Source organism: Camelus dromedarius, chromosome 9, assembly GCF_036321535.1.
Source record: "Camelus dromedarius isolate mCamDro1 chromosome 9, mCamDro1.pat, whole genome shotgun sequence".
Classification (NCBI taxonomy): domain Eukaryota; kingdom Metazoa; phylum Chordata; class Mammalia; order Artiodactyla; family Camelidae; genus Camelus; species Camelus dromedarius.
The window spans coordinates 79559178-79575068 of NC_087444.1; the positions used below are offsets into that span (position 1 = coordinate 79559178).

The window sequence follows — 15891 nt, forward strand, 5'->3', positions numbered from 1 at the left end:
GTGTAAGTAACAGGAGAGCGGAGGACCCTCTGTGGCTCCACCAGGGCCTCCTCTGTATCCAGACACAGGTAAATCCACACTCTCAGCACCAGAGTGGGTTCCTGCAGAAACACTGAGTGATTTAGAAAAACAGTGCTTTCTCTCTCACTTGCCCTTCTGGCTTAGTGGGTCATTCTCTTCAATCTGTCTGTAAAATACACTCACTGAAGTCCTCAGAATGTAAATCATAATTGCTTGGAGGATGTGTTCTGTTCCCACCTAGAAAATCTTATGTTTATTAAGAGTCAGTTGATTTCTTCCCCAAATTCTTTTTTTAAAAAACAAATTTATTGTGTTATAATTTCTGTGCAGTAAACTACACATATTTCAGGTATACAATTTGAAGGATGTTGATAGATGTATAAACCTATAAAACCACCACCACAATCAAGGTACTCAACATTTTCATCGATATGTGGAATCTGAAAAAAAGACACAAATGAACTTATTTACAAAATAGAAACAGACTCACATAGAAAACAGACTCACGGTTACCAGGAGGTAAAGGGAGTGGGAAGGCATAAATTGGGAGTTTGAAATTTGTATTTCTTCCCCAAATTCTTAATTCTAGTTTCCCTTTTTAAAAATCACATTATTAACTTAACACAAGATATACCACTAAAATATGACTGCAGATAAAAGCTTTTATTTAAAGGATTCCCCATTTCAAAGCTCTGGAAAACACCAGAACTTTAGATCCTTTCAATACAATTCCATAAGAGTTAAAAGCGGGTGTTAAGGTCATAAATGATTAGAATATAATATGTATCTATAACATTCTGTATTCAGAAGATTTCTGAAACATGTTGAAACCTTACGTGGCTTAATTCTAAAATATTAATTGTATTTAATTCATCAGTATTTTTCATAGACACAAAGAATGATACAAATATTTATCGGGGGGGTCCACAATAAAAAATTTTAAATGGAAGAAATTATGGAAAATTATGTATCTTAATGGTGAAAAATCAAATCTCATTTAATATTAAATTTGTATCTTCACAATCACATGTGAGGTGAGCATTTAACATATGTTTATGATTTTTTCCTCCTAGAATAATTATTTATAAGATTAGCCAGAATTTTTGTCTTTTATCAAACTGATTAATATGAGTACTGAAAATAGGACAGCTTCTGAGTTAATATGATTTATCTATTAAATATTTTCACATCAAAGTATTTCTTTTGGTATCCTTCTTTTTAATATATGTATGTAATGAATTCAGCTCTGTCAAAATAACTTTAGGGGAAAACTGGGCTCTGAAACCCATCAGATAGAATCTTCTAGGAAGAAAGACATTGACTCATCTATTCCTTGGTTGCCTGGAAAGGATGTCTGGGCAGAAAAGGCAAAATAAATGCTTTGATACTATGTCCCTTATTTATGAGTCTTCAGAATTTTTTTCCCTGAACCACTCCAAGGTTATCTAATGCTGGATTATTCTTTTTATAATATCATTAGGGATATATAGATTTTTAACTTGCTGTGTTTCAGTTCATTCATAACATACTTAACTTGCCTCATCAGTGTCGGGGAGAATCTCTTTAAACACGACCACCTATTTTATTATCTTTCTTACCTTTCCCGCTGTTTTAATACTGTGTCAAACAATGTTTCAGCCTCATCTTGTGAAGTTTCTGTTCCAGATTTGCGATCAGTCTTCTTTTCTGAAAAGCTCTAGTTCTATTACTGAAAGATCAGCCCCCATCCCTGATGAGCCAATAACCCAGAGACAAGGTCTTGGAGCTTAGAAGGAAAGACGTGATTTTATTGCTTTGCTGGGCAAAGGGGACTCACAGCAGACTAGCGCCTTCAAAACTGTGAGCCCCCCTTGGGGATGGGGTGGGGTGGTTACACAGCCATAGCTCAAACAATAAACCATCTATAACAATCAACAGAACCATTTTCTCATCAGAAGACAGAATGGCGTCATGATGCCTCCAGGTGACCAGCTCTCTAGAGGCCAGAGGCTAGATTTCTTTATCTTGTAAGCACTCAAGGTGTGGTCTTCTTGGTAACTCAGGCTATTTTGTAAGGTTATAGTCCTGTGATCTTTTCCCTGGAGATGGACTCAGAGACCAAGCATGATTACAGCTTTTGATGACTGGAATAAAGTAGAAACAGTAAAATCAATAGCTTTAGTTTTAACAATGGGCCTGGAACTGTGAGTAGCGACCGGTCAATCAGGTCCGTTGACTGTTTTAAGGGCGGGCATAAGAATAAGCAGTCTGTTAGCCTAAATGCCGCCATTTTATTAATCCTCCTTCAGTTCCTTTTATGGGGAAATTGAATTTAGCATTGACAGTCTGGGTGCCAGGCATGCTGTTATGAGTACCTACTGATTCTTCAAAACAAACTTAGTGATGTGGAGGTTTTACATTAGTTCACAGTTTTATATTTATATTTCTTGTTCCTGAGAAGCTTTTTCCCCAATGATGCAATTATTATTTATTTGTATCTGTTTTAAAACAATAGCAATATTTTTTGACTAACTACATGATTAAAGACAACATTTTAAGCATTTTTTGGTCAGGATGTTGTCTTTAGCCCATATCCCTCTTTGAAGATTTGGTTAAAACTCGTGTTTTAAAGTAACTTAAAAAACAATTTCTCTCTGCATGGTTACACCACCGTCTACACAATCAACTTCATGTTGGTTTCATTTCCTTTTTAGATCTAAAGATTCTTTTTTTCTTCTTTTAGTTCTATAGAATCTTTAATTTATTTTTTAATATAGTATAGTAGTTATTCCAACAAGCCAAGCCTTTAATGTGAGACCATTCAGAAAAACACCTTTACATACTTTCCCTTTACTCTGCTCAATTCCTTCCTCCATTGATAACCATTCGATGGTTTTGGCTGTTTAACTGTTTTCCTTTAAAATATATCCTCCCCCTCCTTTTTTTTTTTTTTTTTTTTTTAGAAAATACAGTATAGTATACATGCTGTCGACAAATAAATGTGATGCAGGAAAACAGATGTGGGGTGTAAGAAGGGATGTGTCCTAGGTCTCGGTTGAGCCCCCAGGACGTGCCCCGCCAAGTGTGGGTCCTTGGCTTCGCGCAGGAAAGAATTCAAGAGGGAGCCACGGTTGAGTGAAGGTAGATTTATTCAGAGATACCCTGAAAGGCAAGAGAAAGGCCATGAGGTGTGGGGATTGGGTGCTCAGATTAAAAGTAGGTACACATTCCATAGACAGAACGTGGGCCGTCTCTGAAGAGGGAGAGGGGTGGCTGCGAGCTGGCTGCTGTGTTGCTGGTTTTTATGGGCTTGGTGGCTTCATATGCTAATAAGTGGAAGGATCCGTCTAAGTAGCCTGGGGAAGGGGCTGGGATTCTCAGGAAGTTGGCCATTTCCCACTCTTTGACCTTTTGTGGCCAGCCTTGGGGCTGCCATGGCGCCTGTGGGCGTGTTATTCACCATGTTAATATATTACAATGAGCATATAATGAAGCTCAAGCTCAACTAGAAGTTAAATCTCTCACATCTTGCGCCTCAAGGCCTCCTGGGGGTTGAATCTTTCACCATTTTGATGTTAATTGCTGTAGCGTTCCTTGAATGGCTGTGCCCTGCCCCCTTCCTGTCTCAAAAGCACAGCCTAAAAGTTGAGAGTTATGTTTTATTTGGCGGGAGGACTCGAGCCAGGATGACAGCCTCTCAGATCGCTCTGAGGGACTGCTCTGAAGAGGTAGGGGAGGGGGCTAGGATATATAGGAGTTTTACAACAAAGACCAGGTAGTTGGAACAATAAAAGATTGCTTGCTAACTAAAGAAAACCAGGCATCTCAAGTTAAAGAATTTAGTGCTTTTCTATGTATGGGAGGAAGCAAACATTTGGGTTCATCGAATACATTCCTTTGACAAGCACCTAGCTACCTAGGGCCAGTATCCTGTCCTTTCTTATTCTGAGTCCCCTCAAAGGGCACCACTGTGAGTGGCTGCAGAGGCCAGGCTGCAGAGGCCAGGCTGCAGGCTTGTCTTCACTGGAGGGTGGCGGCAGCCGCTAATGACTTGATGGTTTCAGCATTCTTTGTTTAATGATATAGTTTGCAGTATTTCTCATTCACAATGCTATTCTGCACCCTGACTCTTGTTGCACTTAAAATACATTTTGATGGTAACTCCGCAGCAGTGTATAGAGAATTTCCACATTCATTTGTTACAACTATGAAGTTTTACAGTCTGTGTATATGGCAGAGCATACCTCTGCTGAGTATATATCTGCTTTACCCTATGTTTACATTGTTTTCAGGACTGTCATTTTACATAAAGTACTTCAGTAAAAAAGCCTTTGCTCTCATAAAAACATCCTCAGGGTTTTTTCTTTACTCGTGGTAAAACACATATTACGTGAAATTTATTATTTTAACCATTTATTTTATTTTATTTATTTTTTATTGAAGTATGGTTGATTTACAATATTGTGTTAGTTTCAGGTGTACAACGCAGAGATTTGGGGGTTTTTTTTACAGATTATATTCCATAATAGGTTATTACAATATATTGGGTATAATTCCCCGTGCTATACATTAAATCTTTGTTGCTTATCTACTTTATGTGCACAAGTGTGTATCTGTTCATCCCAGACTCCTCATTGGTCTCCACTGCCTCTGCTCTTTGGCAGTCATGAGTTTGTTTTCTATGCTTGTGAGTCCGTTTCTGTTTCTAGATTCATTTGTATTATTTTTTAATTCCAGATATAAGTTATATCATACAGTATTTGTCTTTCTCTGTCTGACTTATTTCACTTAGTGTAATATTTTCTAGGTTCACCCATGTTGCTGCAAATGGCAATGTTTCATTCTTTTTTATAGGTGAGTAATATTTATATACATCTCACGTGTTTTATGTCAGTTATCTGTTCATGGGCACCTGGGTTGCTTCCATGTCTTGGCTGTTGTAAAGAGTGCTGCTGTGAACACAAAGGTACATGAATCTTTTTGAATTAGTTTTCATGTTTTCTGGATACATGCCCAGGAGTGGGATTCCTAGATCATATAGTAACTCTATTTTTAGTTTTTAAAGGAATCTCCCTTCTGTTCTCCAACCTGATTGCACCAATTTGCATTCCCATCAACAGTGTAGGGGGGTTCCTTTTATTTCTTTTGCCTTGGGAGACTGATCTAAGAATGTTTTGCTATGATTTCTGTCAGAGAACGTTTGGCCTAGTTTTCTTCTAGGAATTTTATGATGTCTTGTATTATATTTAGGTCTTTAAGTTTAGTTTTGTATACGGTGTGAGGGAAGGTTCTAATTTCATTGTTTTACACGTAGCTGTCCTGCTTTCCCAACACCGCTTGTTGAAGAGACTGTCTTTTCTCCATTGTGTATTTTTACCTCCTTTGACACAGATTTTCATTTAAGGTTTTTTTTTTTTTTTTTTTTTTGGCAGAAGGGAGGTATTAGGTTTATTTATTTATTTGGTTTTTCAATGGAGGTACTGGGGATTGAACCCAGGCTCTTGTGCATGCTAAGCATGTGCTCTACCCCTTGAGCTATACCCTCCCCGCCTTGACATAGATTAATTGATCGTAGATTTTAGCCATTTTAAATGTGAGGCAGGAGGGAAGGGTGCAGGATACAACCACTAAAAGAATGACACAGCAGTTAGCACGAAGATGGCGGAAGATTCAACTTCCAGTGGAACTTAGGCTTCATTACACACTCATTATAATACAACAGCTGCTAGATGGCTCTCCCACAGGCGCCATGACAGTTCCAAGGCTAACCATAAAAGATCAAAGAGTGGGTGATGGCCCGGTTCCTAGGAACCCCAGCCCCTTCCTCAAAGTAGTTGGAATAATCCTCCCACTTGTTAGCATATGAAGTTACCGAGCCCAGAATAATGAACAACCCTGCATTTCTCCTGCCTTTTGAGATGGCCTGCACTCTGTCTACAGAGTGCGCATCTCTCTGAATAAACCAACCTCACTCCACTATGGCTCGCTCTTGAATATCTTTCCTGTGCAAAGCCAAGGACCCTCAAATGGGGGTGTGTGTCCCAGGGACTCCACCAAGACCTGGGATACAGCCATCCTCTCACACCCCATTTTTCATGTATCAAATGTGCAGTTTAGTGGCATTAAGTGCATTCATATTGTTGTGCAACCATCACCAACATCCATCCACCCACAGAACTCTTTTCATCTTGCAAAACTGAAACCCTGTACCCATAAAACAACTCCCATTTCTTCATCCCCTGGCTACCAGCATTCAACTTTGTCTCTATGAATTTGACTAAATATCTCACAGAAGTAGAATGATACAGTATGTGTCTTCTTGTGATTGGCTTGTTTTACTTAGCAAAATATCCTCAAGATTCAACCATCTGTAGCATATTTCAGAATTTCTTTCCTTTCTAAGACAGTAATATTCCATTCTGTGTATATACCACACTTTGTTTTATCCATTCATCTGTCAGTGAACACTTGGGTTGCTTCTACCTTTGGCCCTGGTGAATAATGCAGCTATGAACATGGGTGTACAACATCTCTTCGAGATCCTGCTTTCCATTCATTGGAATATGCCCAAAAGTGTACTTGCTAGATCTATGGTAATTCTATTTTTAATTTTTGAAGGAACTGTTACCAAAAATTTGGCACCTGTCCCTAATGAGCCAAATAACTCAGAGGCCAGGTCTTGGAGCTTAGAAGAAAAGAGGAAGTTTTATTGCTTTGCTGGGCAAAGGGGACTCACAGCAGGTTAGTGCCTTCAAAGCTGTGAACCCACCTTGGGGATGGGGTGGGGTGGTTATACAGCCATAGCTCAAACAGTAAAGCATCCATAACAATCAGCAGAATCATTTTCTCATCAGAAGACAGAATGGCGTCATGATGCCTCCAGGGGACCAATTCTATAGAGGCCATCAGTTAGATCTCTTCATCTCATAAGCACTCAAGTCTTGTTCTTAGTATTTAGCCTACTTTGTAAGGTTAAAGTCCTGTGACCTTCTTGGAGAAGGGCTCAGAGACCAAGCAGGATTATTACTTTCAATTACTGGACTAAAGTAGAAACAGTAAGGTCAATAGCTTTAGTTTTAACAGTGGGCCTGGAGCTGTGAGTAGCAACCGGTCAGTCAGGTCAGTTGACCATTTTAAGGGCAAGCATAAGAATAAGAAATCTATTAGCCTAAGTGTGGCCATTTTATTATTCCTCCTTCAGAACTACCAAATTGTATTCCACAGAAGCTGAACCATTTTACAGTCCCACCAATGGTGCACAAGGGTTCCATTTTCCCCCGCATCCTCACCAACTCTTGTTGTTTTCTGTGTGTGTGTGTGTTTAAGATTTATATTATATTAGCCATCGGAATGAGTGTGAGGTGGTCTCAATGTCTCTGCTTTTAATGTGGGGAAATATGTCAGGTTAAAGACTGAACATTTCTGGAAATAAGATTTAGTATATTCTTTCTTTTCCAGATTCTTCTGACTCCAAGTAAACAATATCCCTTAAGTATTGATGTGATGGTTTTTACTTACCTCGACTGGGTGATTATCTTCCTCACTCAGATGAAAATGGGGATCCTGGGAAACTCCTCACTTCCCGGTTTTTATATTTTCAGTTTGATCACTGGACAAAATCTCAGACCCAGAGGCCAAATCCTCAACCGGCTTGTCCTAGCCAACTGCCTAGTTCTTTTCTCGAAAAGAGAATGCCTCAGGCAATGGCACCATTTGGGCTGAAATATTTCCTGAATGTCACTGTATGTAAACTTGTGTTCTACTTTCATAGAGTAGCCAGAGGTGTTTCCCTCAGCACCACCTGCCTCCTCCGTGGCTTCCAAGCCTTAAATCTTTGCTCCCATGACTCTAAATGGATGGAGCTCAAAACTAGAATCTCAAAGTACATTGGTTTCTGCTGTTCTTTTTGCTGGATCCTGAGTCTCCTACTAACTATACACGTTGTTATAAAGGTGACTGGCCCAAGCAACACCACAAATAATAGTTTGGGAAAAGGATGTAAGTACTGTTCTGGGTCCACTCTGGTCAAACTTAACAAACTCACTGACAGCAAGCATAGTGTTTTCCATTGACTATGTACTTCTGGGTCTCATGGCCTGGGCAAGTGGCTCCGTGGTCCTTGTCCTGCACAGGCACAAGCAGTGAGCCCAGCATCTTCAAAGCAACAGCCGTTCCCCCAGACCTGCCCACCAGGCCAGAGCCACCCACACCATCCTGATCCTGGTGAGCACCGTTGTTTTATTTTATTCTCTTTCCTCTGTTTTGACTTTCCGTGTGGCCCTCAATGTGAATCCAGCCCCATGGCTGGTGAACACCTCCCTGTTTGTGGCTTTGTGTTTCCCAACTCTCAGCCCCATTATGCTCATCACGCAGGACAGGAGTGGTGCTGAGTTACGCTTTGCCTCCAGGGAAAGACAGCTTTTTCCTTCCTGTGGTGTAATCTGCTGTCCTCTGCAGGGCATTCGATTATTCATTTCCTTCTTTATTCCCGTGCAAATGTCTACCAAGTGCCAGCTCTCCTAGGCAATTTTGATTAAAGCAATGTATCGGGGCAAGGCATAGCTCAGAGCTAGAGCACACACGATGTCCTGGGTTCAATCCCCAGTCCTTCCGTTAACAAATAAATAAACCTAATTATCTCCCACAACAACAAAAAAGGCCTGAAATTTTTGAAAAATAATATTTTAAATGTTTAAAAAGGTAATGTATAAAAAAGCAAACAACAAAAAACCAGAACCTGCCCTCACAATTTTCCAATTTCCCCAAAACAGGACGTCTCTGTAAATACTTGTACAGAGAACGTGAACCTTATTTTCACCATGTCCTTTAGCTGAGGGTATTTAGAAATAGTGTAATGTAGGTAATGCCTACATTTTAAAATACAGGTAAAATATCAGTGTGTGTTTGACTTTTTTTCTACACGTATACTTAACATATTTCTACACACACAAGCACACACATATATATATATTTTTTTCTAAATGCATCTGTGTCAACAAACATTACTATATATAAATAGATAAACAAGAAGGACCTACCATATAGCACAGTATTCAATTTCTTATAATAACATATAATGGAAAAGAATCTGAAAAGAAAAAAAATGTATATATAACTGAATCACTTTACTGCCCACCTGAAACTAACATTGTAAATCAACCACACTTCAATAAATTTTTTTTAAAAAGGGCCATTCTTGTAGGTGAAAGCATCTCTGCCTATTGTAAACTATTTAGTAAATACTCAGTAAAAATAAATACACATGGTTGTATTAAAAGTTATACACTTTTAATTTCTGCTTACATTAAAAGAGCAGAACATTACTTGGTCCTGAAAGAGAACTCATTTCCAATTTGTAATAACCAGTATTAACCAGTCTTTTATAAAAGCAATTTAGTAACTAGGTTTCTGTAAAAAATAATTTTTTCACATACTGCCACATCAAAACAATAATGAGAAGACCTTAAATTCAATTTTTCTTTCTATTCTACTTTCTAAATTTTCATACCAAAAAGCCAATTATAATCCACTAACACACCCAGCTATTCGTGTTTTCAATAAGAATCTCATTTTAAGCTTTTATTTTTCCTAAGAGACGCAGGGATTTTAGGGCAATGTTTTTTGGCTTATCTACATGTCCACTGGAATTATATTTCATTTCTTGAGAATGCAGGTGTGTGATTTTTTTCCACTATAAAGCTTGCTGTCACTATTTTGGGTTTACATTTTCCATTTTTTAAAAATAGAAATTCTCACATTCCCTGGTAGGCTTTTTTGCCTGTGAGTACACAGCAGACAAGGAAGACTCCTTATTTCTGCCATCACTTCAGTTCTCACAGGGCTTACATTTGGGAAAGGGGGGAGTACTTTTCATGTCAAACCAACCAAGTGTTTTCCAGTTAGTAAACCAAGGCTGCCAGCTGGCATTTGCAGTCCGCAAACATTGGGTCCCTATCCATTCCAATTCATAACCATAAAATGAAATTTGTCGTCGAGAACTTGATGCTGATCTGACTAAACTCAGTTTACATGTGAACGTGACGGACCCATAGAGGAAACACTTCCCACCCTATTTTGATGGGATCCCCTCCCAGGAAGAACCACCTCGAAATAACAGTAAATACTGAATTTGCTCAGGCCATTTCTAACTCAGCCTTCTCTATGCCATGCTTCAATTTATCCTTTCCTCTCTCATTTTATTTAAAAAAACCCTTTTTTTAATTTAAAAAAGTTTTTATTACTTTGTTGTTGCTGGGGGGATAGTTAGATTTATTTGTTTGTTTGTTTGTTTGTTTAATGGAGGTGCTGGAGGTTGAGTCCAGGACCTCCTGCTTGCTAAGCATATGCCCTACCACTGAGCTATTCCCCCCACCCCATGTTTCCCCTTTTTTGGTAACACATTTTCTTACTTTAAATGGACTTTAAGAATATGTGCTTATTGCTGCAGTGGTTATTAATTGAAGTCTTATGGTGGAATCAATCTAGATGTCCACATAAAGGCTGCTGTTTGCATAAATGATGGACCATTCACATACTATATTTCTCTACTGGCATAAAGTGAATGAAGCGCCTCTCTAACCTTGTGTGATGTTACTTTCAGGATATATTCTTAAGTGGAAAAAGGGAGGTGAGATATGTTGGCAAAAATTCAATGAACTATCAAGTTAAGGGAAAAAAAATGGGGGGGGGGGTTATTCAAGCCACACTGAGAATTTTACCTTGGGGAGCAGATTCTCAGAAAGCTCTGAGAACTAGTTTGCCTGTTAGAAGTTGGAGGCACAGTCATATACATCTCCAAGACAAAGGATCATACATCAAAAGGACATGCTGCAATTTTGCATCAAATTCACCAAGGATACATAGTGCAGGTAAGCACGTACAAAGGAACAGCAAGTCACCATGATCCCCTACAGTGCTGGGAAAGAATGCTATTCCTTTAAGAAGTTACATTGCTAACATCAGAAGAGAGGGAAAAAAACTGATCTTTGTGGTCAAACAGGCACTCCCATCTTTGAGAAGCTCTGGCTAATGTGTGATGCAGATGCACTCTGCACGTGAGGGAGGGGCCCAAAAAAACACAGACAGAGAATTCTATTTTTAATTTTACTTGTCAAGACCTAAAATATAAATTTTATTTATTTATTTATTTACTTATTTATTTCTTTTTCTTTTTTTTTTTCAGACCTAAAATATAAATTTTATTTCATCAGGTAGAGGTTGTATAGTATTCTACAATTATTCTTATGGTTGTGAAGGAATAAGAATATAAATAAATGTAAATAGACACACAGGCACATATATACACAACTGCATTTTAAATATTTATTTTATTTTACTATTTAAAAATATTTAAGAATTAACCAGAATCTTAAATGAATGAGGATATAAAAGGGCAGAGCTGAAATAGTATGGAGGAACAGAAATAGAAACTAGACATATATGAATTAACCTGAGTGATAGTTTTGAATTTTGGACACATATAAATATTTTGTATACATTTTTTTCTCTCTCTCCCTCTCTGTGGTTCTTTCCGCATAATTTCCATAGCTACATCTTCCAGTTCACTAATCTTTTGTTCTACAATATCTCATATGCTGCTCATTCCATGCAGCATATTTTATATTTTAGATGTTGTGTTTCTTTAAACTTTTATAGGTTGATTAAGATTTGTTTGGCATCTTATATTTTCTCTTTATTAATTTCAATTTTTCTACCCATAACTCCAAAACAAAATGTAAGACATCAATAAAATCTATGTAACATGCTTGTATGTCAGTCTGCCATGTTTGTGCTTGTTTCCAATAGACTTTTTTTTCTAGTGCTGATAGGTCTTGTATTTCTGTTTCTTGGCAGGTATAGCAATTGTGCGTTGGATACCAGATAAGTAACCAGTGTAAGATTTTAACTTGACATTGTGGGGTGTTGCAGTTTATACCAGAAACACAGATGACTCTCAAAATACTCACTTGTGTGAAAGAAACCAGACAAAAGAGTAAACACTTTTTGTTCCATTTATATAATGCAAACATAATTTAGTGAAAGAAAGAAATCAGTGATGGCTGGAGTTTTGGAAGCTGGTAAATACACCTTAGCCTACCAGTGAAAGAAAAGCAAATTTATCCTAAATCAAGCCATAGAAACTACAAAAATAGAGCCCAAATAAATGAACTTTGAAAACGGGTAAACAATAGAGAAAAGAAATGAATCCAAAAGCTGTTTTTTTGAAAAGATTGTAGAGCTCATGTAATCTGACTCCTTGCTCTCAGGGTTCACTGTCCAGTGCTGTCTACTATGGAATATCTGAAAAACATTGTTGTGTATATTTTGACTGGTTTTCTAGTAATTTATGGTTGGTAGGTAAATCTGGTCTCCATCAGCCAACTATGGTTGGAATTAAAAACCTTTACCTGAGGATATTCGAGTTAAGATTTTCCAATAAATAGTAAGAAGTATAGAGATGGTTATGATTATTATTTTTGAGAATATTAGATACAAAAACACATAGGTAAGTCCACTAGTTTTTTTGCTACAAGTCGATGGGTTCCTGTAATGCGCTCTGGTCCTCTATTTTCAGAAGAGATGTCTGAGACAAACGGGACTTCTCCTCTTCGAGACTGACGCCAACTTTCAGACTCTGTTCTGGATATCTGGGATGTCTGAAACATTTGACCAAATGAGCCTGGAGAACATTCTTAGGGGTTTTCACAGTCTTCTTCCCAGGCTACATTGTTTGAGGGCTGAAGGTGGAGATATGGACAGACCTAGGTGTATCCCTCACTGTGGGGGAGAAGCAAGTAGGCTGAATGTCAGCAGCCTTACTGAGTAGGCCGTGGGACCCAGGTTCAAGGTCACCACAACTTGCCTGTGTATGAGGTAAGAGGTAAATGTACACATGCACCAGTTAATGTAAGCTTTATGAACAAAGAAAGTAAAGGTACGCATGCGCTAGTAGCGTTATGTAAGTAGTCTAAACAAAGAAATGAATAACGCACATGTGTGAGCAGAATAGATAAAAGTAGGACAAGTGCGCCACGCGGGCGTGCGCCCTCTTGTTGAACTAGAATAAGGTGCTGTTTCGCTCCATGTCAGCTCCTCGAGCAGTTTGTTTCGCAGTACGGCAGCTCCTTGCACATTTTTCCATTTGGGCAGCTCAACTCCTCGAATCCCTCTTCAGCCTCCTTGGCTGACCCTGAAGCTATGGGGTTTTGTTTGTTTGTTTTTGTCTCCATGACGCAGGAAATATCAGGGCAGAGAAATATCCCATTCCTGAGGGCTCTATAGTTGTCAGCCATGCAGGGGAAATAACAGAGAATGGCCGAAGCGAGATCCCTGTCCCTAAAAGCTCAGATCCAGTGAATGTGAGACGTTCCTCTGCTCCGGCCACTCAGAGATGACAATAGTTAATTTCATTTCAAACGTAAAACAATACCGACCTGTGAAGAAATTTAGATACACGTGAATAGTGTACCTGGCATTCTCCTTTCCCCACCAACCACAGCTGACCCCTGTTCACGTTCACATCCTGTCTTTCGCATGAAGCATTTTACTGTGGCGAACTGGCAAATTGTGTGAGCTCCTCCACAAAAAGGTTTATTATGTTCAGCAGCAGGTCTCAAATTCTCCCCGTTCACCGTTGGAGAGTTTGGAGAAGGCACGTCTCAGCCTTCAGGTTCATGCGCCGCCATTGATGGGTATCACGTGGGATTTCATGCCATATAATCACTGGGCCCAGTTACAAGGGAAGATGGGAACGTAGTTAATGCGGGTGGACACAGGCCCACGAAACGAGAGAATCCGTTCAAGCGGAAAGCTTGTGGTTTCCAGGCAACCGTACCGCCTGCTTCCGGGATCCGCCAGGCCCAACCAACCAGGTCTCCAGCCAGGATTCTCCACCTTCCACGGGTGGGCGGGCTCACTTCCTCCGCAGATACCTTCTCTCGCGAGATCAGCGTTCACGGTGCGCCTGCGCAGAGAACGCCACTACCCTCGACTCCCAGAAAGCACCGCGCGTGGACGCTGGAGGCGTGGGTAGAGTCCTCGGCCCTCGGCGTTTTCGCTCCTGGGAGTTTAACGCTGACTGAGTTGTAAGCGCGGGCTCAGGCGCGCGAGCGCAGGAAGTTGACCGGAAGGCCCTCGTCTCCGGGAGCCCTGGGTGAGACCGCGGATATCCGCAGGTGGGTTAGGGCTTCGGTAGTGTGTGCTGGCCCGTGGGAGCTGACGGGCACTTGCTGTGTCGGGGGACCGGTCAAGCGTCCGTTTCCCCTGCAGACGCCCAGCGAATTGGCAGTGCAGGGTGGGGAGGGTAGAGCTTTATTACACCATGCGTTGTACTTACGCCGATAACCGTAGCCAGGGGTCAGGTATTAGAGCGGTTGCCCCACTGTTTCAGAAGACGTGGATATTTGGGGTCTTATATTACTTACAGATGGTGTAGCAATTAGTAAAACCACTCTGAGAAAAATTATTCCCATCTGAGAAAGGTTTTTGCTAAAGAGCGGCCCCGCCTCACGTGAACGAGATGATGACGTGTAGGATAGTGTTCACAACAGCAACCTGGATATGGCTGTCGAAAATCCAAACCGCGCAGTAAGTAGAATGGAGCAGAAAGATGAGAGAGTTTTGTTTGTTTGTTTGTTTGTTTGTTTTGAGTAAAGGTAGATTTATTTAGATAAATACTGCATAGAGTGTAGGCTGTTTCAGAAAACAAGAGAAAGGCCACGAGGTGTGGGGGTTGGGTACTCACGTTAAAGTTGAAGTAGGTATACACTCTAGACAGAAAGGTGAGTTTTTTGCAACGGTTTCAGCCTGCAAGGAGGGAATCTCAAGGATACTGGAGCATTGAGTTCTCAGTTGCTCACAGACTGAGGGATTTTTATGGGGTTAATGTGGGAATTTGACTTTTTCATCTGATTGGTCTTTCGTATTTGGATCAGGGTAGCTGAGTCAGGAAGAAGGAAATCCAGAGATGGTGTGAACACACTTGGAGTTTGAGAATTGGCTGGTATCCTCTGCTGATTTTGAAGAACTGTAAACTCCTGCAGCTGCGTCAGGTAAGGTTAAGTTTGGTTTTCTTTAATGCAGCTGTGTTGGCCAACTTCATTTTGTCCGTCGTATAAGTGACTCCGTTTTAGTTTTGGGTCTACACAATCCAGGAAAGAGGATGGATAATTGGGCTTGTCCACAATACTGGACATATACTCAGCCCAGTATTTTTCCTTCTATGGTTGTAGTGAAACAGAGAAACATCACTATTTGCTGCAGAATTCCCCCTTTCTAGCATTTGGGCATATTCTGCATGGCAACCTGTAGCTTCTCAATGTGATTGAGCACTAATTTTTCAGGTGGAAACCAGCTCACTAATTCATCCCAGGTAATTTACCAACATGCTGGTGTTTGCCTCAGCTCTGTGCTGAACCCTTCTTTTTCTCCACACTGCCCTTTCCTCTGTATCTATCAATTCTGGAAATACTCACCCTAACCCTCACCATCTTTGGATAAAATTAATGAAACACATTTGGCTTTTCTGTTATCTGTTTGCCAACAATATTTCATTCTGTGAATTGCAGTCACCAATCCTATTCAAAATATGAGTATTTTTAAAAATTGAAATGTAATTGACATATGACATATTAGTTTCAGGTATACAACATAGTGATTCAGTATTTGTATATGTTGCACAATGATCAATATGTCTAATATCCATCACTGTACATAGTTACAATTTTTTCTTGTGATGGGAAATTTTAAGATCTATTCTCAGCAGCTTTCAAATATACAGTACAGTATTAATTATACTCATCCGTTCATTACATCATCAGTAACTTATTTTATAACTGGAAGACTGTACATTTTGACCATCTTCATCCATTTCACTCGTTCCCTATCCCCAGC

The 15891-nt window shown here is 39.7% G+C and overlaps 1 long non-coding RNA gene across 1 annotated transcript in view; it reads left to right on the forward strand.

Annotated features, from left to right (window-relative positions):
- Window positions 1–13872: 13872 nt before the first annotated feature.
- LOC135322084 (uncharacterized) overlaps window positions 13873–15891 on the forward strand; it is a 45731-nt gene continuing 43712 nt past the window's right edge. Inside the window, exons 1-2 of the long non-coding RNA XR_010382401.1 lie at window positions 13873–14174; window positions 14934–15050. This is a non-coding gene — a long non-coding RNA (uncharacterized LOC135322084). The remainder of the gene's footprint in view (window positions 14175–14933; window positions 15051–15891) is intronic.